Genomic DNA, 26,071 nt, shown 5'->3' with positions numbered 1-26,071 from the left:
GTATCCGACCGCCGTGGTCGCGAACAGTAATGAATGTGAGATCCGGCGGATGGGCTGCAGCACAGCCATCGCTGCGGAGGCTCTGTGAAGAAAATGGTGTCCGATGACAAAGACACACAATAAGGCCACCAAATGCACACAGGAAACTAGCCATGCCCCCAGGTTACCCTAAAACCTCACAATGACACACCCCCATGGCAAATTCAAACCAACAAATCACAAGACAAGCCCCACAACCCACCTGACAGCAATACACTAGCTTGCCACACCACATACTTGAGCATAAAACCAGCCCCTTCCCTGACCACAATCCTTTGCAAATATACACAACAGAAGGGCCCAACAGCAGAGCAAAGATTTGAGGCAAAGCTGCTCACATCACACTACAAACACAACACACACACACACACACCACCTTCAACACCCACACCACCCTCACAACTGCACCCTAAAATATCAGCACAGCACACACCATGGCACCACAACAAATGCCAAAATTCACAGAAACAGAGTTGAGAGTGATGGTAGATGAGATCATAAGAGTTGAACCACAACTCTTTTGTAACATGTTCCAACAAACCCCACTAGCCACCAGGACCCTAATGTGGGTAAGAATAGTGAACAAGGTAAATGCCGTAGGGACCACCCCCCGCAACAAGCAGGAAATACAGAAGCGGTAGCATGACCTAAAGAGTGTTGTGAAGAAGAAGAGGGCAAAGAACCGTGAGCTGGCTGAGGGGACTGGTGGAGGACCCCCATTCCACCTAAAACATACTCTGCATGGGAGGAGAAGGTGCTTGCCATACTGCACCCAGAGAGTCTTGAAGGAATAGCCGGGGGAGTGGAGGTTGGTAAGTACTAGCAAATGTATACCATCACACTGCTATGTACTGACTTACACAACTAAAAAGCTACACCTTCTAGGCACAAGTCTATCATTCCGCACCACAATACCCAACTTAGGACTCACAGATGTAACCTCCACTCAACCTGATTCACCACAAAGGTACCCAACATCAACTTAGTTGTATGTGTCCTGCCAACAAGAACTACAACTCCCACCAGCCACCCCTGCCACCCTCAGCAGGAAGGAGCCCTCCACCCCAGCCAGAAGCATGTGTCAGCCATTGTCTGCTATACCCTCACCTAGCAGGCAGGTAGCCACCTTCACAGGGAGTGATGTTTGGGGTAGGGAGGCCTGCTCCACAACTCCCACCAGCCACCCCTGTCCCCACCTCAGCATGATGGAGCCCTCCACGCCAGCCAAAAGCATGTGTCAGCCATTGTCTGCTTCACCCTCACCTAACAGGTAGGTAGCCATCTTCACAGGAAGGGGGAATTTGTCTTGGGACCCAGCACTAAAAATCCCACCAGCCACCCCTGTCCCTCCTCAGCAGGATGGAGCACTCCACCCCAGCCAGAAGCATGTGTAAGCCATTGTCTGCTTCACCCTCACCTAACAGGTAGGTAGCCATCTTCACAGGAAGGGGGAATTTGTCTTGGTACCCAGCACTAAAACTCCCACCAGCCACCCCTGTCCCTCCTCAGCAGGATGGAGCACTCCACCCCAGCCAGAAGCATGTGTAAGCCATTGTCTGCTTCACCCTCACCTAACAGGTAGGTAGCCATCTTCACAAGAAGGGGGTATGTGTCTTGGGACCCAGCACTACAACTCCCACCATCCACACCTGTCCCCCCCAGCAGGATGGAGCACTCCGCCCCAGCCAGAAGCATGTGTCAGCCATTGTCTGCTTCACCCTCACCTAACAGGTAGGTAGCCATCTTCACAGGAAGGGGGAATGTGTCTTGGGACCCAGCACTACAACTCCCACCAGCCACACCTGCCCCTCCTCAGCAAGATGGAGCCCTCCACCCCTGCCAGAAGCATATGTCAGCCACTGTCTGCTTCACCCTCACCTAACAGGTAGGTAGCCATCTTCACAGGGAGTGATGTTTGGGTAGGGAGGCCTGCTCCACAACTCCTACCAGCCACCCCTGTACCCCCCCTCAGCAGGATGGAGCACTCCCTCCCTTAGTATGTGTCAGAAAGTCCCCCCCCAAAATGACAACTGGACAGGTAAGCAGTGCATGCACCCCACCATCCCTCACCAAAAGCATTGAGCCATATGACAACACAAGGCCTCACTTCATACCAAAATATTGACAGTATGAAGACAGCTAAGCGTACAGAACTGTTACAGAAACAGAACTGTGACTCACCAAAAATCATGTTTAAGCAAATCCGGGAACATACATGCACTGCCCTGAATGTCATCTGTCACTTCCATGAGTGCTGAGCATGAAGGACCATAGCAAAAACAAACAAGCATGGTCTGTTGTACAAAGAAATCTAAGCACAGGACATGACCAAGGTATGCATGGCATGACAATGGCTAGTTCATGCGCTCGTGTAATGGCTGCCCAGCAGAGTAATCAGCAAAGATGCCTCACATCAAGTTGTATTTCCGCCAGTTGTCAGATAACAACCTTTCATCGTAATGAGAAATTCTACACGTGGGGCATGATATCCAATTACATGTCACACCATTTAAAAAAATGAATGTAACTCCACATCATGTCATGACGCACATCACTGTACACGCATACAATGTGTGAAATACTTAACTGTGTGTAGCAAAACATGTAAATAAGAGACATTAAACACAGCAATCATGAGGGCTGTAAAGCAATGACCATCTAACCTCTGTCCCACAGGTGACCAACAACTGACTGCAGAGGACGACAACTGCAACCTGCAGAGCCAGTCTCCTTCCCCGGAACATGGACACTCAGATGCGGACTACCAGGAAACTGAGGATGTGGCAGACCAGGCCGGACCATCTGGTGTGTCAGGGTGCAATCTGTCCCAGGCCCCCACTGCCCCACCCCCCTCAGCAACAACATTAACGCTGACCCCTGCTGGAACGACCTGTGCTGCCGCTACCACCACCACCACCACCACCACCACTACCACTGCTGTCTGCAACATTCGCCCTGCCCCAGAGGATAACCAGCCCACCCCAACAACTGCGGATGTCAAGGAGAGTAGGTGTGTGCCTACAGTGGTGGGGCAACAGGTCCGTGACAGCAGGCCAGGTGGGAGGCCAAGTGTCACTGAAAGTCACTGGCAAACATCACCAGAGTCGTTGAGGCCTATGAATGGTGCCAGGGACAAATGGGCCAGGCTCAGCAAGATGCATGTGAGCAACAACAGCTGCTGAGGTCCATAGACAACCGAATGGGCCAACTCGTGGACCGCATGGGCCAAATCATGGACCTCTTGGGCCAGCTAGTGGCGGTACTAAGGGACAGGCCTGCAGCATAACCAACACCTCCACCTCCCTCCTGTGGCCCGCAGGATGACTGTTCCACATCCACCCCAGCGGTCATGGAAAGGGGGGACTCCTCAGACTCCCATGAGCCCGAAGCTGTGTCCCCCCTGCCAAAAGATCAGGGTCCGTCCGAAGAAAACCTTGGGAGCATCCCGTGGCAAAGCACCAGCAAAACGCCAGTCAAGGAGTCAGCCATGATGGCACCCCTCTTCACCCTGCCATAGGATTTGTACACTGTCCTCACCCACACTGCCATGGAAATGGGAACCGTCTGTTGGACTGTGTCACAACATCAATGTTGTACTTACTCGAGTGTCTCATCCACCATTCCTGCCAAATCATTGATTCACCATTTACATTTATGCAAATATCCACTTCCCTCTCACAGATACACATTGTAAATAAACATTAATCATGCAACAATGTAGTTGTGTCTGTTCCATGTTCATCACAGTATGTGCACTGTCACCCATGAATACAATGTCACAGGAGCTGGGATTCACTGCAGGCAAGTAGAGGTTGAAGGGACCTACAAAAACACAACAGAACATTATTCACTACTCAGGTGGGGGCCTTTTAACCAGCGCACAACACTTGTCATCAAGGTACTCCAATCTGCACACATTCCAATTAAAAACAGTAAAGCCATAGACACCAAGTAGCTGTGCCAAACGACCCTGTTACCAACACATTGACCTTTTCACCAAGCACAACATCAGCAGACAACGTCCCCGTTGTAAATTCTCACTCACCTTCAAGTGAAGTAGTTGTGATGAGCTGCTGACGCCGGTCAACACTTTCCTCCTCTCCACTATCCTCATCACTCGACAGTTGGGTTTTGCAGGTGGTGGATCCAGGATCAAGGGGATTCCGTTCCGCAAGGCCAGGTTGTGTAGCATGCAGCATACTACTACCATCTGACACACCTTTTTGGGTGAGTACTGCAGAGCCTCTCCGGTCTTGTCCAGGCAGCGAAAACTAAGGGTGGGCGTGGTTCGCGAAGTAGCACTTCGCGAAGCTACGCAAAGTGAAGTTCGCACTACGCGAGCTACGCGTAGCACTTCGCGAACTGCGAAGTAACATGTTCGCACTGTGCAAGATGTTGTTTTCAATGATTGCACAGTGTGGACAAGCAACCGGCACTGTGCAATCATTGAAAATGGCATCTTGCACAGTGCGAGCTGTAGTTTTCTGCTGCTCGAGTAGATTTTTACTCGAGCTGCAGCTTTCTCAACGCGAACTGGTAGTTTCTCATCGCGAGCGGTCGCGAGCATACGCGACCCCTCGCAATGAGAAACCTGACCTTCTCGCGTTGGGAATCTCGCCGGGAGGTTTATTTTCCATGCTCGCGATCGCGAACAAGGAAAAAGTCTCGCCAGGATGTCATTTTGCTTGCTCGCGGTCGCCAACTTGACGTTGAGGACCGCGAGCAAGCAAAAAATGACCGCAGCACTACGCAACACTACGCTACGCGTGTTCGCACTGTGCTACGTGCAGTTCGCGTAGTGCGAAGTAGCGCGAACTTCGCAAACTACGCGAGCGTAGCGTAGTGCTTCGCCCAGGCCTAGCGAAAACACGATTTAAGTAACCCAAATGTTCGCTCCACCACCCGACGTGTTCTCCCATGGGCATTGTTGTAGCGGACTTCAACTGGTGTCCTGGGATTCCTTAGTGGGCTCAGCAACCAAGGCCAGCTGGGATATGCAGAGTCAGCTAAGTGTGAAATACACATACAGATTGAGTGTGGCCGAAGACAGCATAGCACACATACAGCACACAACTTGACTCTGCGTACTCACCCACAATCCATGCCCGCTCCGTAAGCAGATTGGCCATCATCTGGGGCACAATGCTGTTGTGCATGATGTAGGAATCGTGGGCTGATCCTGGAAACTTGGCACACACGTGTGAGATGATCATATCGGCCTGGCACACCACCTGCACATTGATTGAATGGAAATGTTTCCGATTCCTGAATATGTGCTCCCGTGCCTGTGGTGGAACCAGGCCAACATGTGTGCAGTCTATTGCACCAACAACATTCAGTATGTATCCAAGTGCAGAAAAATCCCCCTTTACATTCTCCAATTTCTGCCTCTTTGGGAAATGTATGAATTGGTCCTTGTATTGCATCATAGCTGACAGGGCATCCCATAGCACCATGCTGAAGGTTGGTTGAGACATACCCCATGCAATGCCCACCGTGTTCTGGAATGACCCAGTAGCAAAGAAATGCAGAAACGCCATCACCTTTGACGTTGCTGTGAGTGCTGTTGGATATGTCCTGCAAGGATGCAGGTGTGGCTCCAACATTGCACATAGGTCTTGTAGGTTTGTTCTGTACAGACGGAATCGGCGTATTACGTCATTATTCCCCATGTCAGCCAGCAGGGTGAAGGGATGATACACATTCGGTCGCCTTCTAGGTGAGATCAAAGGAGACACGTCATGGCAACACACAATAGATGTGCCCAAATTTGCAAGTTTTTGCGGACACAGTGCTAATATGGACTGGCATCACTTAAAGCATACAGTGCAAGTAAGACGCTGTGCCACCTTAAGACAAAATAGTCGTACACCTGTTCTGTATTTGCACAGTGAGCAGAACCAATACGGGAACTGTCTCTGTGAATGCCAATAGTTACATTTCAAGCTCTTGTGTACCCAGCCCTGAGAGTATATGATACAGGACATGTGATAAGCAGAGACACTGCTGGCTGCTACGTGGCTGCTGTACCTGCCACACCTTTTGCACTCATGACAGGTGACACAATAACAACACAATGTGGAAAGTTCAGTAGGACTGTTCTGGGATTCAGTGCCACTTAAAATCCACATAAGTTCAGAGACATTCACATATATATTCACAAGCATGTGCTAATATCCACTGTCATCAGTAGACATGCCCCATCTGCTGCTAATTAGAAGCCAAATCTTGACAGTGACAGATAATGTCAAACATTTGCAGAGTATGTGTACCCGTGTAACAAGACACCATTACACCACTGCCCAATACTCTCAACAAACACACAGATAGTCAATGTGGCACACAAAAAGTGGATAATGTACGTGATCAGCAGGGAATGTGGACAACCTTTATTCTGCTCTGAAGTTGAACATTGACATGCAGTATGAAGGTAGCACTGCACAAAGACACATGTGAACTACAACAGACGCCATGGAGATAATCATCCAGCTGCTTGGAGACACAACAGTGTCACTACAACAACCTACAACACTACCAGGACAAACCCACCCCAAAATACCAACAAGTCAGCGCATGAATGGACTGGGTGCCTTACAAATGCACAACATCAGACACATGACACAATGGATGTAATTGCACACCACATGTTCCAAAGGACATGCATCCAGAGACACTTTCCCCACAGGCAGGCAGGACCGACAGTGGACAATCAACATCTCTCCAAAGACAAAGAAGCTGGCAGTGCATCACTTGTTGGCCACTGGTACCTTACAATGAACTAAAGTAAGAGTTGGGTGAGTGTCACAGGCAGCACTATCAAGGTACGTCTCACCTGTCTGGGATGCCCTCATCATCTTGATTCACCAGCACATTCAGTTCACCCACACTGCGCATGAACAGCTGGTGAGCAAGCATGGCTAACAGGACATAGCAAGCACATACACTTGTCTTGGTGCCAATTGACTGCACATGTGTCCTACTAGTGCAACCTACCAACACTGCGCACAATTACTGCAAATCAAAGCACACCCAATCCATCAATGTGCAGGCTATAGTGGACCACCGTTGACTGTTCACAAATGCCATATCAAAATTCCCCGGCAGTGAGCACCATCCCCAATTTTGCATACAGTCCATCATCCAACGCAACATTCTGGATGTGAACAATGTAAATGCACTGGTCGTTGTTGACTACCAACGGAACACACCACACAACTAAAATCCAACTAACTCACAATTGTGGAAATATACATGTGACAAAATCACATACAACAGGCCCAATAACATGAGCACATACCAGACAAAAGAACATAAGTCACTGTGGTAACAGGTGGCAGACATGGAGACAAAACATCCGCTAAGGCATATACCCAAGTGACAATGAGTAAGAATGTAGAGTATGCCAAGTGTGGCGCTGATGTGCTCAACATCCTTGAGTATGTAGAGCAGACACATGTACATGTGGACATACACGGCAAGAGTTGCTAGTGTGTCCAATAACATTACATGATGTTTGTAATTGGCCTTCCCAAAATGACAACAGGGTGACATATGTGTGCAGAGATGACATTCATGCATGAATTATGATTAAAAATTTTAATTTAGGGTGACATATGGTCTCCGATATGCAATTGGGGGTCATGTATGGTGTCAGGTATGAAGCTGATGGTAATTGTTGGGCAACATTAGTAATTACAGTGTGGCATTTGGTGGGAGATATTACGTGAAGGCTGTCATTTGTGACAGGATAACGTATCAATGACATCCAGTGCCATGATTAAATGTAAGTGTTACTGTTCTAAGTCCATGAATTACCATTGATATTGACACAGCATGATGTCTCCATAGGTGCCCGAGATGTGCTCTCCAAAAACTATAATGCACAGAGTCAACAATGTGATGCTGCAGGCTCGCTGTAGCAACTGCCCATACTGGCCTTGATTTTGGTGGCGGAGCATGCCAACCACCATTTAAAGCTATGTATATGCCTATCCCTACCGCCAATGTGTCTTTTGCATTACAAGACACACTGGCAGTAGGGGTAGGCATATACATAGCTTCAATAGGTGGTTGGCATGCTCCGCCACCAGAATCACGGCCAGTATATTCAATGTATGGCACACATATCACGGAAGCAACCGCCTGGCCCCTGCGGAGTATCACCGCTAAAGCCCGAGACACAATTGCGGTAGTGATAGGCATATGCACATTGTGAAATGGCGGTTGGCATGCTCTGCCACCACGGAGCCAGTCATTGGATGGAATTGATAGATGCACCACCGCGGTAGCTACCGCCTGGCCCCTGCGGTGTGTCACCGCCATGGACCATGCCCTTACAGCCAATGGGATACGCAATAGCGGTAGCATGATGCAATTTTGAAAATCGCGGTAGGCGTGATCCGCCACCGTGGAGCCGGTCATTGGATGCATTTGAAAAAGGCTGACCTGGAACACAAATTGCAGCAATATAGAACCACTGAAACAACACCAGGGGGCTATATATGTGTGGGAGAGAGCCCCACATTTCCACTGCTCACAGAGTCTGCTGCCTGAGACCCCTCACCTGCTGCTGCCTCCAGGGACTGCTGCCTGAGACCCCTCACCTACTTCTGCTCCAGGGACTGCTGCCTGAGACCCCTCACCTGCTGCTGCCTCCAGGGACTGCTGCCCGAGACCCCTCGCCTGGCGCTGCCTCCAGGGACTGCTGCCTTTGACCCCTCGCCTGCTGCTGCCTCCAGGGACTGCTGCCTAACTGCTGCCGAGACCCTCACTACCCACTGCCACCGCTGCTGTCTCATGTCCACAGTGATGGCAAGGACTGAGAAGATCCGTGCCAGTCCCTTCACAAGCGAGGAGCTGTAGGTCCTGCCGAACGAGGTGCTCACACAGTACTCAAGGCTATATGGTGCCCCAAATGTAGTGGTAAGTCTTCAGCAGTGGGGGTGAGAGTGCAGGGGGGGCACACATGTAGTCGGTCTGATGCAGTATGTGCCTGAGAGGGTGGGGTTGTATCATGCACTGCCTAACATGCTGTTTCCTATGGTGAAGGGGGGGTGTACCCTAATCCACACATTTCCCTGCCTGCACATGGAGATTGGAGTGATGTCTTGTCAGCCATACAGTGATGCAGCAAGTTGGTAATGCAGGTGTCATGACAGTGATTGCATGTGTGAATGGCTGTGTGGGTCCCTGTTGTCCATCTCAGTGTGAGCCCACCTGGCCTGCACAGTCACCGCTCAATCTGACATGGACACAGCACTGAACGTACAGAGTGTTACATATGTGTTTTTTGCAGGACTCTCCATCAATGAACCATATCAGCCCTGTAGATTGCACACGACTGGCCCTGTGAGAAGGGTGTGGGTTTGTGAAATCAGGTCCCTCAATGTGACATACATGACACAGTGAGCTAGTCACAGGGCAAGGTCGTTGAGACCTGTGCAGTGCTGGACACCCCCAAACACATGTTGATATGTGACGTATGTCTTACTCTACCTGGAAATGGACAGTTGATGTGGGCAGACCACACATGGCTTTCTGTGCTGGCATTGTGCTTGTATATGAGATGTGAAGGTACTGTGTCCTCCCTCACACATGCATCCATTTACATGTTCTTCTAACATGCAGATATACCCTGTGAGATGCATTCCTGTCTCTGCAAGACATATATGTGGAGCTGGGATGAGTCAGTATAATGCTACTGTACTGAGAGATAGTTTTACATAACAGTGTGTCACTGATGTTTCCCCCCTCTTGTCTCACATGCCTGCAGCTCAAATACACCAGCATAAGGTCTTGTGGAGGGCCATTGCAACAAAGGTGCAGGCTATGGGTGTCTCAAATCGCCGGTGCACCCACTGCCACAAGAGGTAGGACAACATTTCATGGCTGGCAAAGAACATTGCAGAGATGACACTGGGGCTGCTCCCTCGCACTAGCAGGTTGACACGGCGCAGCATGACACCACTAATGTGCCGCATCTTGGCCGTGACACAGCCTGAGCTGGATGCACGATTGAAGGAGCATCAGCAGCAAAGTAGGGGTGAGTATTCTGGGAAGGGTGACTTTGGCCGTGAGTGGCTGCATGTGTACCAAGGCTGTGCCAGCGCTGGGCTATGTGATGTTTGACGCGTGATGCAGTGGCTTGTAAGTGGCCTCTGTGCTGGGTGCAGCTGTCATGCATTTGTCCTACCTGTACTTCCTAAGGGAATTTGAGTACTGGGCATTTCAATGGCAATCTGGGTCGTGGGTTTCAGGTCAGAGCTATTTGTGTTACAATTTGAACGGAGCCACAAGCAGGATGTTGTGATGTGTGGTCATCACATATCTCACTTATGCCTGCTTCTCTTGTTTACGCTCACTGTTTGAGTAATAAAAGTGTGTTTGCACAATGTTATTGCACAGTTTGGCATGCAAAATGTTGATTTAGTCATCCTCAGTGTTACTTTGCTTGCATATGTTTGTTCTGTTGCTGGCACTGAACTGACACTACATCTCTCTCTCTCATGCAGCATCTCATGTGGTCATGGAGGGACAGGGTACGGACACCACTGGTGGGGAAACAAGCACAACAGCAGCACAGGGGCCCAGTGACACAGATTTGCCCAGCGCCTCATAGAGGGACAGGAGTCTGCTGGAGGAATCACAGCCCGAGACACAAAGTTCCATGTCATCTGATGCCAGTGGTGACGCATCCATGATTGCGGGCACAGGGAACGGGGGCTCTACATCATCTTCCACAACACAGCGAACAGTGCCCACACTCCCAGCCACTTCCTCTGGTGCTGCCCGTGTTCGCACCAGTAAGAGGGGAAGAGTGTCCTTCACCCCAGGAACCGCTGCCCCTGTCCCCCCTGCTGCCATCAGTGCGGAGTCTGTGGACCTTTTGCGCCAGCTGTGTGTAGGCCAAACAGTTCTCCTCAATGCATTCATAGATCACAACAACAAATTGGCACAAGTGGTTGCTTTAATGGAGGGCATACATTCAGACGTGGGTGGGCTGCACCGGACTGTCCAGTCTATTTCCTCTGCAGTGATGGCAGCCCTTCAACTGGCACAATCTCATGGTCCAGCTCTGTCCACCCCCATGCCAGTGGCCACGTCTGATGATCGTGACCATGCTCCACAGACTTCAAGGTCACAATACAGCCAACGTAGCACATAGCAGCAGCAGCCCAAGCGGTCAAGGGCGCAGAAACCATCCCCCACAGAAAACCAAAGCCACCCCAGAGCGCAAAGACAAAACCCTGTCAGGCAACACCAAGGCCCAAAAAGTGAAGAAGGAGACCTCAGGGTCACATGCGTCAGAGCCATCCCCAGCCAATGACTCTCCTGTCCCAAAAGCATCTCGCAAAGACAAGCAGACAGTTGCTGTGCCCACTGAGAAGGTGGTGCCTGCCAAGGCTACACATAAGAAGGGCTCCAAGGCAGATTCCCTCACTACCTCGACTCCCTTTCCAAGCAGGAAATGGAGGGCACTGTAGGGAGAACACCTGGTAAAACAGGGGATGGAGGGGCAGATCCAGCACGTCCCCAGAGGGAGGGCCATCGTCTGCACCTGCTGCAGCCTTGATGTTGAGTGTGCCTGTTGTTTCCACACCACTTCCCATTGATCCAAAGTCAGGCAAGCCGTTTAGAATCCCCAAGAAGTGGAAAGGCACCCCTCCACAATCTCCCACCCACACTGTGTCTCACATCATCATGACTCCTCCTCCAGGTGCCACTACCCCACCTGGTCCAAGCAGCCCTCCAGCTTCCCAGGCTCTACCTCAGGGCCTCTCTCTCACCAGCCCAGTGCACTGACTGTGCCCAACACACAGCCATCTCCCAGTCCCACTGACAGCCAAGTCTGAATGTTGGTCAACCTCACACACCTGTCTCTCCAACAGCGGTGCCTGTGCTGCCCATCATGACACCCCAGACTGTGTTGCTGACCATGACAGGGTACAGTCACACACATTCCCTGAACAGCTTCTCATGGACTCACTCTGCACTTTGTCTTGCCCACTGGCCCTGTCGTTCATTGCTGGGTGCCCCCTGCCTGTGCAGCTTCTCATGCACTCACTCTGCACCTTGGACTGGTCAATGGCCTTGCTGTGTGTCCCCTGCCTGTGCAGCTTCTCATGGACAAGCTCTGCACTTTGTCCTATCCACTGGCTCTGTTGTTTTTGTGCCTTGCTCTTGTCTAATATTGGTGCCTATCTGTGCAATTTGTGAATAAAGACAGTCGCTCCTGTTGTCTGTTTGGTCAGTGTCCTTACTAAATAAAAAATGTCCTGTGTGTATATGTTTTACTGTGCCACATGCCCTGTGCATTCCACTTCAACATTGCCAATCGCTTGTCTGACTTGTTCAATTTTGTACTGGGGTGACAGGGACTTCATTTCTTCCTGACTGTGATCCTTGTGGGTGCAATGATGTTGTTTTTTGATGGTACGCCGTTGTAATTTTCATTCTTTGTTCATGTTGGCTATCTTGTACACATGTCAGGTTTGGGCACACTGCTAACACAGTGTGGAATTCTTTCCACAGGCTTGGAGGCAGGCTGGCCGGGGTCATCATGTATGTGTGTTCTTACTTTCTGTGTGCCCAGCAGTGTAGGTGTATGGTCATGTTGTGATGGGCGGTCATCCTAGGCACATGGTTACTTTCAATGTGTGCATTGGGTGGTCAGGAAGTGAGCAGTGTTAAGTGTGTGAGTTTGTCGGGAGTGTTGATGTGTGTGTGCCCATGCAATGTCAACTACACACATGTGTTACCCAGGAGTAGAGTGCCTGTTTTGGTGATTGTTCAGGCCTGTGATTGTGATTGTGTGCACATGTGTGATATGTATGTTGTGCACTGTGCAGTGTGTTGGTGTGTCCTTGCAGTTCTGGCTGACGCCTACTTGTTGCTTTTGCCAATTGTGTGTATGCAGAGTGTGTGACTGGCAAGTCAGGGTTTTGTTTTGTTGAACAGCCGTGTGTCTTAATACAGTTTGTGCTCACTGTGCATACCTGCTCAACCACACTGACATTGTGGGTGTGATGTTCTCATGCATTGCTGTCACATGGTGCTTTATTGCCTCCAGTGTGGCATGTGGTGTGCGGTGTCATACCATCCCCTATCTGTGCTTCAGATGCCTTCACATTGTGAGTCAGCACTCTCTCTATTAGTGTATGGTACACTCCTGCCAGGCCCACTTATGAGGTGCACACCACTTCACTGTGATGTCAGCTGTCCCCTTGTGTTGCCTGTGTGTGTGCCTCCCCATCACTTCATTTGTGACACTGTGATTTGTGGTGCAGGTCTTTGGCCAGGAGCACTGTGCCACTCATGACATTTCCCCAATTAGTTATCTGTGTTGTTCTAGTGCTGTTCAGCAAGCATGGTTGCTCATGTGCAGTTCAACTGTCTGTGCTGCCCAGTCCTCTGATCAAGTTGTTTCCACTTTTGTGTCCCAGACTTGTGCATCTGTGGGTGTTGGGTTAGATGTATGTGTGTATGCTGGGGTACTGCTTGACTTCCTGTGTGTGATGTTGTCAGTGTGCTCTTTTGATTGTTGTGGGTGTTCATGGTGTGTCACTCATGGCTATGTGGGACTGTTATGTTTTGTGTGCACACACGGCTTGTTGTGCATACAGTGCTGTGGGTGTATGTTGCCATGTCCTGGCCTGATGTGCATCCCCTGGTGTCCTGCTTTGTTTGCTATGTAATGGATTGTCATGTGCATCTGTTGTGTGATTGATGTGGCAGTGCTGTTCTGTGATGGTCCACTTCTTGTCTGTGTTGTGGTATGCTGTCTGTGCATTGTTCCTGACTGATGAGGTTGGGCACTCCCGTTGTGTCTGTGCTCCCAGTGCCTTCCCACAGTTTGGCTGCACAGGTCATGTGTGGTCTTGTTGTGGTTCTGGGTGTGTTTCTGTTGAGTTATGTGTTTGGCTGTTGTTTTTGTGCAGACATTGGTTCTGGCATCCCTGTGTGTGTGTGATGTTTGTGGATACCCCAGGGCGTGTGATTGTTTGTCTGTGTATTGACTGGACATTATTGACACCCTTTTTTGTGTGTCTGACACTAGGGTTGTGTGCTGCAGGTGAGAAGGGGGTATGTGTGAAGCATCCTACTTATGTTTGACAGTCATGGCGTTTGTCAATGTGCCCTGTGTGTTGTGCTGCTGGCATACTCCTGTGTAGTTGTTGTGTACATATGTGTGGCTGTTCACAGTTCGACGTCAGGGCCTTCCTTTCATCTCTGTGCCTATACATGGGTTGCCTTGCTGTCTCCCTGAGATGTTGCACTGAGGTGACTGTGGTTTGAGTTCACTCACTGTGCCAGCCATGTGTGCTTTGCTGGGGTGAGGGTGTTGTTCTCTGTTCCTTGTCTTGCATGTGATGTTCACATGCTTGTTGGTTGTCTCCTTGGCCTTCCATTTGTGTACACCTCACTTTGGGTTTCCTATATGTTGTGTTCCATTGCTTGTGGCATGTGGTCTTTGTATGTGGCTGTGTGTCGGTGTGGGGTATGTCTGTGTGACTCGGCAGGCTGTATGTCCAGTAACCCTGGGCGTAGTTCGCGAAGTAGCACTTCGCGAAGCTACGCAAAGTGCAGTTCGCACTACGCGAGCTACGTGTAGCACTTCGCGAACTGCGTAGTACCTTGTTCGCACTGTGCCAGATGTCGTTTTCAATGATTGCACAGTGCGGACAAGCAACCGGCACTGTGCAATCATTGAAAATGGCATCTTGCACAGTTCGAACTGTAGTTTTCTGCTGCTCGAGTAGATATTTACTCGAGCAGCAGCTTTCTCAACGCAAATAGGTAGTTTCTCATCGCGAGCGGTCGCGAGCATACGCGACCACTCGCAATGAGAAACCTGACCTCCTCGCGTTGGGAATCTCGCCGGGAGGTTTATTTTCCATGCTCGCGATCGCCAACTTGATGTTGCTGATCGCGAACAAGGAAAAAGTCTCGCCGGGATGTCATTTTGCTTGCTCGCGGTCGCCAACTTGAAGTTGAGGACCGCGAGCAAGCAAAAAATGACCGCAGCACTACGCAACACTACGCTACGCGTGTTCGCACTGTGCTACGTGCAGTTCGCGTAGTGCTTTGCGAGCGTAGCGTAGAGCTTTGCCCAGGCTTAATGTCCAGTAGGATGTTTGATCATTGTATGTGTTTGTGTTCATTTGGTGCTTGTACTCAGATTTCTTGCCATGGATGTGGTGTTGTGGTGTGTGGGTTACCCTTGGCCTGTGCTTCTGTGCTGTGTGTTCCTCTGCAGCCACTCCTGCTATGGCTGTCTCCCTAGTTGCTTGTTGTGTGGTGCAGGGTGTGGATTCATCTAGCTTGGTGTTGGGAATGGGGGTGCACAGGAGGGTGAACATGGCATGTCCATTCAATGTGTGGAGTGGGGAGGTGTGGCCCTGTGTACTTTATGCCCTGCCCATGCCTGGCACTGCCCTGCCTTCTGCATTGTGCGCATATTTTCCCTTGTCTTCACCACTGTGGTGACGTGACCTGGCTGCAGAGGGGTGACTTTGTGGCAGGTAGGACATGTGTGGGTACACTTGTGGATGTGTTCCTGTTCTCACCAGGGTGTCTGGTGTGGCCATGGACCCTGTATCAGCCCATGAGTTGTGTGTTGTGGTTGTGTGCGGGATTGTGTTGTTGCGTACCTGCAGCAGCATCCGCGGCGGTCCATGAGTTGCTGGTGATGTATCAGGCACAGCACCGAAAAGACGTGGAGAGTTGGGTCCATTGCGGTCGGGACCGGGAATCAGGTTTCGCGCTCCGCTATCGAGGTTCCACCATCCCTAGTTGGGCGGTTTCTCCGCTGCGGTGCGACTGCCTTTTTGAGGCATCCTGATTTGTACAGCAGACGTGGCGTCATTCCGCATCGCGGTGAGTCTCCATTGGCTCCCACCGCCGCGGTGGCGGGCCCGCTTTGATGGCGGTGCATGTCACACCGCAGCAGACGGGAAATTGGCTTTGTTTGACCATACTAATGTGGCGGGTGTGAGGCCCGCTGCTGGCGTGCGGAAAAAGGCATTTTCCGCCACCGCAGGTACCGCGGTGGTGCCACCGCTCGCCATCCTAATGGACCCCATAGTTTTTGAAAATATATTTTGTAATGTTTACAGTACTGCTTCATTATGCTGATGGAGCTGTCATCATGCTTTCAATGGACTGAGGCTGGGCTGGCAGACATCTCTAAATTCAGTGGACAGAATACCAATGGCCTGGCAGTAATAAAGTACTCCACCCTGCCACCAGTACCCACTCTGTCTTGCAAACTCGAATTGAGGCCCTTGATTTTATAAAATTAGTGTTCCATTTGAATGGCATCTGTACAATATAGTGCATGAAAAAGTATTCCAATGATATTCACAAAAGATATTATAAATTTACCATATGTCTGGTATTTAAGTTCACCACAGGTAGCATGCTCTTATCACATCCAATGCCTTAGTTGTGGAATGGGATACCTTGCCAGTTCTCACCTACAGACCATATTCAACATCCACAGGAAGTCAACTAAAAAAGATTTGCTCCTCAAAATGTGGTGTGTTTTGTAGAGGGCCTTTTGGTGCTAATTGCATTATTATCATATTCAAAATAGGATACCCAAACATGCTGGCATCACATTCTTTCCAACTCTATATTTTCTGTTTTTCTTTCTGACAGGCTACACATAGAGAGAGATTGCACATTACTGTTCGTAGGAGCATTTTCCTTTAAAACACTCACACTGAACGGGGGCAATAGCCCAGAAATAAACATTTATTATTAAACGACATGCGGGGTATATTTATCATTAAGTCGTACAGCGCAGCAAGCCACCTTGATGCGTTGTGCTGCATGACAGCAAAAGTGTATACAACAGGGGTTGGCCAAATCAACCTTCTTAAGTCTAGGGAACATGTACTCAAATAACAAAAACAATCCGACTTATGAAGGATGAATTGAACATTTTATGGTGTCAACAACAATATCTCAATCATTATTGGACTCCCATCACATTTTCCAACACGTGTATGTCATCATATTAGAAACTTTACACACTTCTAGCCTACGTCTGTGTTTACATTATTTTTAATGATTATATTCATTCATTTGGAATACATTCCATACTGAGCACAAGTGTCATGCCATCCATACTGTCCTTATATATACATTTCTCAAACAGAATGCAGCATACAAAGAAAGAGGTAAAAACAAGGAGAAATAAACATCGTTCTCCTTGTGATGCCACACTTTGGAAGGCATAGCAGTTGTGGCGCATTCCAAGGTCTACCACTTATGGTAAATCTGGGAATTCATCAAAAACCTGGGGTGTTGTGAGGGTACACCCATGTACCACTCCTTAGGGTAGAGTAACGCAAGGTAGTGATTTGCATTGCGTTATTCCAGATTTATAAATCCACTTAGGGCCACACAAGGCGGCCTTGCGTGGGTTGGTAAAGTGTACTTAGTAGTTGCAATGTTCAATCACCCCGTTGCATGATGCAAGTGCGACACAATGTTATGTTAGGGAATTTATGTTATGTTAGGGAATTTATAGAGCGCTGGTTTACTTCCACTCGAGTTTCCCTGCGCTAACACTAGCTGCTCAAACTCCACGTGTCAGACAGTCCAGTTTACCACAAGGCAGACCAGAGCTGCATTAGTTCCTAAAGAGCCAGGTCTTTAGTGTTTTCTGAAAACAAGCATCAGATGGCTCCAATTTCAGGTCCCTGGGCATATTGTTCCACAGCTTAGCTGCTAGGAATCTAAAAGATCTACCCCCCGCACGCGCATTGTATTTACTTTGGGAACCACCGTCAGTGGACCTAAGGTGTCTGGAAGTAGTGTATACTTGAATCAATGGGACCAGGTAACCTGGCCCCTTCTGGTTAAGTATCCGATGCACAAAGCAAAGTGCTCTGAAAGAAATCCTTTGCCTAACGGGGAGCCAGTGAAGTTTTGCTAGTCCCCAGCTTAGGGAGGATCATTTAGGAATGTTCTGGAGTAACCGAGCTGCAGCGTTCTGTACTAATTGAAGCATCCTCAGTCCATCTTTAGAAGCACCCGGGTAGAGTACATTACAATAGTCCAGGTGGGATACCAGCATAGCTTGGATAACCGCTTTCTTGGTGGATTCTGATAGTTGTCACCAGATTTTTTTTAGCATTTTCAATACACCAAAGCAGGTACAGACCGTAGTCGAGATTGGCTTATCGAAAGTCAGTGCTGCATTGAAAGTAACACCCAAGTTATTCACTTTAAGTTTGGGGATCGGAGTGGGGACCAGCTAAGAGGGCCACCAGGCTGAAGAACAGATTGAGGGCTGCTTTCCGACCACCGGGACCTCTGTCTTATCAGTATTCAATCTAAGGCATCTTGCCTCCATCCATGCTGCCAAGTCCAGCAGGCAAGATTAAAATGATCAGCAGTCTTACCATCATCTTGTGCCAGTGTGATGATATCATCAGCAGAGGACACGATCCTCATGGCATGGCGTACTATCACATTGGCTAGCGGACGGAGGTACAAGTTGAACAAGGTTGGACTTAAGGCTGATTCTGTGGCACGCCATGTAGTAGGGGGATCATCTACGAGGTGTAAGGAGTAATTATTTAAAAAATCAGCAACCCATTTGTAGGCTTTTCCCCTTATACCTTGTAGCCACATCTGTTCCAGGAGCAGACTGTGTGATACGGTATCAAAAACTGCACTTAGGTTTAACAAGATCAGAGCACCCACCTTGCCTTCGTCAGCCAAACTACTTACAATTTCTGAGGCTAGGAAGAGGGCAGATTCTGTGCTAAACTCTAGCCTGAAGCCAGATTGCGTCTCGTGAAGAAGGTCATTTATTTCAATGAATTTCACAGGTTGAGAGTGTACGTTCCTCCCCAATGTTCGCAAAATAAGGAAGCATCAAAATGGGTCGAACATTTTTTGGCTTGGATGGATTCAGGCCGGGTTTTATAAGGAGAGGGGCCACCATTGAGTGTTTCCACTCAGCTGGGAGTTGTTCAGCTTCAGTGCACATAAGGTTGGGGCAAGAGTCATGAGCCCACGTTCCCAAATCCCCGGAAAGGCCTTATCTTTTGGAGAGCCAGACTTAACCTTTACCGTAAGAGAGCCATGTTCTTCTATAGAGATGTTTCTAATGCAGAAAGAAACCCTCTGGAGAAGCGCTAAATGGTACCCTAGGAGGAGAGAAACTGACGTTTTTAGCTTTTTCAGGAAAGGAAGCATACAATGAAGCAATTTTATCTCAAAAAAAGAAAAAAATAGAAATCTGATTGCAGTCGTCAAAGGTGGGGGCCCTAGCCGCTCCCTCGAAATCGAGTGAAGTAAGGGATTTAACTATTCTGAAAATCTCTGGAGCGGAATTGTTCGCTTTCTCTACCTTTTGCGCAATAAATTTGGTTGGAGAAAACCTGGGGGCATATCAACAAGGGCTTCATCTCTGCTTTTTTGGCTTTAAAAGCCAAAAAAGCAGAGATAAAACTAGCACCCTATCAACAACAGGGTCCTAACACGCAAATTTGCATGTTAGCACCCTTTTACTCTACGCTTCCCCTTGCATCTCTAATGAGATGCAAAGGGGGCGTTCCAGAGTAAAATAATAGGAGAAATGTCGCTAAGCGACATTTCTCCTATTATCAAGAATGTCGCTAACTCTGTTAGAGACAAAAAAAGCAGCGCTAACCGAGGTTAACGCTGCTTTTTTACGTCTGCTAATTTTCAGACTTAGCCATGATATCCTATGGAAGGAGGATATCATGGCTAAGTTTGCCTGTCCCTATCAACAAGGTAACGTGTGATTATCGCTGGGTTTCCAGCGATAATCTCACGTTAGCCTGTTAGCGTGTAGATTTTTATCGCTATTGAGATAAGCGTTGCTAATAGCACGCTATCTCAGCGATAAAAATTCACGCTAGCCGGCGATAATTATCCTCACGCTAAGGGCGCTGAGCGATGATTATCGCCGGTTGTTGTTGATATGCCCCCTGATCCGTCTGTGGTACTCCTTAATTGCCTGTAGATATGTGGCTGTATCTGAGATAAGGTAGCTCTTACGCCATTTACGTTCAGGGCGTTATCCACTATTCGAAAAATATGACCCCTGGTGTTGAGATGGCCGTAAGTACAAACTCTGCTGTTCGTAGGTAGCAGCTCATCGTATATTTAGGCCCTGTTTTACAAGTGCACAAGTGTAGGATTTACAGTATGCCGGATGGAACATTAGGCCTTACATAAAAGAGAAAAAACATATGAATAAGTACACAAAGAGATAGGGCACTGTCTCATTGCTCAGCCACCAATTACATTTCACGTCCATCTCTGACGTTGTTGCTTATCTGAAGTACCGCAGACTGACAGAACACATCTCCAGAAAACAATTGTCTCTTTGTGGTTTTTGTACTTTATTTTGTTTGCAGTATTGGGCATGTCTGCCACTACAGCCCTGCCGGTCCCCTGCCCCTTAATCATGTTCGGTTTCAGCGTGTATTCCCTCCGGCCAAATAATACAGAACACGTCGACACAATGAAGCTACACAGGCATTCCCTGGCGGGAGCAGCAGGGCACACCAGATGGTCAAGCTATCAGGCGTGGATTGTGCAAATGTCAAGAGTTCCATTTGTGACAAACTATAGTCTAGATTTTCCTTTTTCAAGCATTGATAGGGTCAAGGAGGAGGTGAAAAACTGCGACAGCGCAGAGAGGGAAACTAATGGGACTTTTAAACAGCAGCCAGCTCCAGAGAGCTATTGCGTAATATAATTTATGGACGCAGATATATGCTTTAAAAAAAATATGTAGATTTTCATTATATTCTATTTATGGAAAAACTGTCCACATGCATTAATAATGCTCATTGTGCTCACTGTCATCCCAGCCCCCATTTCCTCTTGTACACCGCTTCCCTCCCTCTGTTGGCCAACCACTCACTGACATGCTTTGTAAATGTGCTCAGCTGTCCTTGACTTTGTAGGTAAATGTGCGCCATATAAATTCAAAACACTATACTGAGATTGTTAAACGGCAACAGCTGAACTAACCAATCAGAATCAAATTCCAGCTTAGAAAGGGTAGAGTTGTTTGGAGGGTGAACGATTATTGCAATATGTATACACCCACTTCCCTCGATGTATACTAGCATTAACAGGGACTCATTATAGCCTCCTATGCGTGAACCTGTTGCCTGCTGTTTAGATAAATACATCTTAAACATTCATGTGTACGCAGAAAAAAATGGACATCCGTTGTTTGACCATGTATTTTAACTACACTGAATATTATTTCAAGTTAAAATTCTGGGCCAGTTAAAAAAAAAATTCACTCAACACAACTCACTAGGACAACTTATTGTGCTGCACCACGTGAAAGGGAGAGGGCAGGAATGCACCATCCTTATCAAGATATACCCCATTCCTGTCCTTTGGCTGCGCTGGTGCACATTCTGCAGCTTAGGGCCAATGCAGGCCCTCAGGCACCATTGCACCACTGAGCAAGGGTGCCGGCTTTACAAGCAGGATTATTTTGTGCAGGAGAGCACATCTTTCTGCACAAAAACAATCCTATGGGGCATTTAGCTCTTTCTAAATGTGCTGCAAAATGTAGCGCAGTTAGAAAGAGGAAAGCAACACGGAGAAATAAAGAGGCAAGTTAAAAGAATTGTCACCCACTGCAGCGCAACAGCAAAACATTCTGTGCTGCATTGCGTTACAGGGAGAAAGAGGGCGAGCATCACACCTGCAGAGATATGGCACTCTCCGCCCCTATCCCTACCGCCGGAGCAGAATTATGCTGTTGCGTGCCGTGCACGCACCTGTCCACCATAGTGCAAGGGTATGTGTGAGTGTATATCATAGGTTTTGTACTAAAAGGTTTCCCTTCCATTGCAAAAGTACTATGCCTAGACAACTTTTCAAACTTTTGGTATTTTGTAGTGTGCTGTACAGTGCAGCACACATGCAAAATCAGAAAAGAAAGGAGCATTGAAAACATTTCTCCTTTCAGCCTCCTTTCAAGTGGCATTCATTTTTTACCAAAATCCTGTCTGTTATTGTTAGTAGATAGGGTGTTTTATCAAAAATCATGAGTGTTTGCATGGAAGCACCCATGCACCACCCATGGAATGCCCCCTTGTAATTAGGTAATGCAAGGCCTGTGCTTTGTGTTACTTGTAGGCAACTTTCCACTATTAAACAAGTTATGAATTGGAAAATAAAAAGCACAAAAAAAAAACATTTTGCTATGGTTTGCCTCACTTTTGTGCAAAATGCTTGTACATTTTGCCCAAATATATTTCTCCTTGTTGCGCCTCTGCTAGAAAGGTGTAAAATTCTGATATATTCCCAGGTCTACCAGTGGTGATAAATTTGGGAATGCTTCAGAATACATAGGTGGATGTGTGGGAACACCCATGCTCCACCCATGCAATGTCCCCATCACACCCACCACTAAAAGTAATGCAAGGCTTTGGACTGCCTTGTGTTACTCCAGATGTACCAAGCCAGGCAGGGCCACGCTAGGTGGCCCTGCCTGGCTTGGTATATCTTACTCTAGGGTTTGCATTGCCCTGCGACCCTTTGTTTGGTGCATGGGTGAACCAAAACCTTAATAAGTCTTGGCCCCGTGTTAAAATGTCTCTGCAAGTGAACTAAGAGGTGACTCTATCAGTTGATCTAAATATTTTGTTGTTGTTGTTGTTTGTTTGACTCTTCTTCATTGAATAAGTGAGACATCCAATTGGCTTGAGTGCTTGCAATATAGGCAAGGGCCTGCTTGAATATGTATAATTGGTTTGTGGAATATATGCCATTGACTCTGGGTCAGATTGTGGTGTGCTAAATCAATAACTTTGGTCCCCCAGAAAGAATATCTTCCCACCAGGAACCTGTTGAATCCAAAGGCAGTGAGATATCCCCATTTTAAGCAATTAAGAACACCCAACCCAACCCTAAACCAAAATCAGACTCACTGTCCTTGCAGGAGCGGCCCCTGCAGATAAGATTGGTGGGCTTGGTGGGGGGATACTCAACAAACGATGACAAGGGAAAATTAATTAATAATTTAATGGTCCCTCGTCGTCTGTCGAGTTCCCTCCCCACCCCGCCTCACCGATATTACCTGCACGGGCCACTCCTGCTCCCTTGAATACTCCCTGTCTCAAAATCAGAAGTACTTCACATTTCACTAGAAGATTACCACTGCAAATTATACCACTGTGTTCCTGTACGTCAGTCTATTTTCGATGGCCCTAATCGGCTAATGGTCTGCACCTGGAAGAAAGTAACTCAGGTTTAGCCGGAGTATTTTGGGAGTGTTGTGTTCATGATGGGTTAGAAAAGGCATAGGGGTTCATGTTTGCGAAGTTTACTCAAACCATACATCATTTATTACAGTACAATTGTGTTGTGGGTTTATATATTTCAAGTGTGTTCTCGAACCTTGAGTGATTATGGTTGATATATATTTTTGGACATGTCTTTCTCTGCAGGGTCACTCTCAAACCTTACGCCTTTTACCTTCCCCTTTTTACTGAATTTGTTTTTGCTGGCTTAGGACTCTGAGCACTTTACCATTGCCAACCAGTGTTAAAGTGCTTGTGTACAGTCCCTTAAAATATGGTTAGATTTTTTTTATATCTAATTGCATATATAATTTACTTATAAGTCCCTTTTAGAGTGGTACACCATATACCCAGGGCATGTAAATTAAATGCTATCAGTGGGCCCGTAGCTCGTAGTGTGCCACCCACTTAAGTAGCACTTTAAAACATGTTCCAGGCCTATCATTGCAGCCTCAATGTAGATTTAAACTGACATGCTGACTTGGCATTAAAACCTCCTTGCCAAGCCTTAAACTCCCTCTTATTACATTTAAGACACTTCTAAGGTAGGCTCTAGGTAGCCCATAAAGCAGGGTGCTGTATAAGTAAAAGGTAGAACATGTAATTTTAAGTTTTACATGCCCTGGCAATAAAAACTCCTAAATTCATTGTGAGGCCTCCTGTTCTCGTAGGAAACATTACAGAATTCCTTATTACATTTAATAAGCTTTAATTCCCAATTGGGAACTGGTAACTATGTCATGTTTGGTATATATGTAATTGTAATGATAAACCCTCTTTAATGGTAAAGCCAGATTTTTAATTTCATTTTTGAAAATTACTCTTTTACAGAGCTGGTATTTTCCTGCCCTGGGCCTTTGTGCCTACAGCCTGTTTTGGGTCACATGACTGGATGTAGCTGAAAAACTTTGTGAATTCCTCCTAAATAGTCTCACTATAGAGGGATTAGGTGTGCCTCAATGATCCATCCTCTGGTAGGTTGGAGAGAGGAGCTGAGCATAGTCCCTCTTACAATTGAATAGCCTGTGCTCTCCCTGAACACAAAGGGCCAAACTACACTGTATTGTCACTGCAGCCAGATTGGAGCCAGGGCAGAGGAGTCAGGAACATCCATGCAATTCAAAGAATCTTCCCATACGCTTCTCCCACCTTCCAGAAGAATGGAAGCAGGGTATAAAAATAGGACCTTCAGGCCCACTGCCCAGTTCCCTACATGACCTGTGGAAGGAGTCCCAGAGGACTGCCTGCTGTTGTGACATGCTGTGCACTCTGCCAGACTGCTGCTGTATCTGGAAGGACTGCTTTGTTTCCTGGTGACTTCCTTGAACCCTCAGAGGCCAGCCCTGTTGTCAAGCCCCACATCTTCTCCAGCGTCAAGGGCTACCAGAGTGACTCTAAGGGCTAGTTTGTTGGCTTCCAGTTCAGACTAGCCCTTGGTCCTAGCCTGAGTGAGTCCTGAACTCCCAAGAGTTGGCCCACCAACCACCTTTGGTTGTGGTGCTAATAGTGTCCAGAAGGCCAAATCTCAAAATTGAAAACTTAGAAAAATGTTGGACAAAAACTGCTCTGAGCACCAAGAGGAGACCGGGACCAACCTGTTTGCCTATCCACCCAAGGTGTCTCAATGGTAGGATTAACTTTCCGGCTGCTCCTGCTATGTTGTTCTATGCAGCAGCAAATCCTTTTCAGAGTCCCTTTTCCAAAGGGGTATCCTACCTTGTGGAATTGTCTTTGGCTACTGCTCTCTGCCTCATCCCGCTTGAGATTTCTGACTTCCATTTCGACAACTAATTCCAAAGGCAGAACTGAAGGCCATCTGACAACAACAATGCTTCCTCCACGGACACCTCCTACAGTCTTGCCCACTGAACTTTATTTACCTTCTCAGATACGTTTTGTCAAAATTTCTTCTTAGTCCATAGGTAAGCGTTGATTGAGCCCAATCCACATCTTCTATCCGAGCCATGCCCCATCACAGTCAGTCATGCTTTTTTACTTTGACCTGGTCTCGTGCGACTCGATGTCTGCGGTTGGCACTTTGATCTTTTGCCTGCTCCTTTTCACAGACAAATTAGCAATTCATAACTCTGGTTTAACTGATTAGATTTTTGTTGTTTTGATGTCAAATAATTTATTACATTATACTCTGTTTTTCTAAATTAGTTGGGGATTTTTCTTGTGTTGTTTTTTACCATTATTCTTGTTTATGTGCTGCATAAATATTTCACACATCGTCTCTAAGTTTGAAGAACCGGGTTTTTAGAACCCAGCGGCGCCAGGGGCACGCCCAAAGTCTTCGGGTTCACCTGTCTTAGAATACAGAGACACAGGATACTTCTTGGTGATGTCAGAGATCGAGTTTATTGGCTGCAGCCAGTAACAGAAGTCCTAGAAGTCATCACGGTATGAGTTCTCAGGAGACTGCTCAAATTTACAAAGCAAGTCATCCCTTTTTATGCCAGAAACATCACATTCCAGACCAACACCCATTATTTTACAAATTGTCCAATCGCATGTAACCACACCAAAAGTATCGCATGACGGTAAAACTCACTTATCAGTTGTCCGGCCCATGATCAATCATCGAACAATCCCAACATTCTTCTTTAGACAAGCCGGACAGACCCATAATAAAGAGACCACAACCCACATCGTAAATGGAACACAAAAGAAGAAACAGAAACAGATAGAAGTAGGATGGGGCATGT

Source organism: Triturus cristatus, chromosome 2_2, assembly GCF_964204655.1.
Source record: "Triturus cristatus chromosome 2_2, aTriCri1.1, whole genome shotgun sequence".
Taxonomy (NCBI): Eukaryota; Metazoa; Chordata; class Amphibia; order Caudata; family Salamandridae; genus Triturus; species Triturus cristatus.
This window is presented reverse-complemented; position numbering follows the sequence as displayed.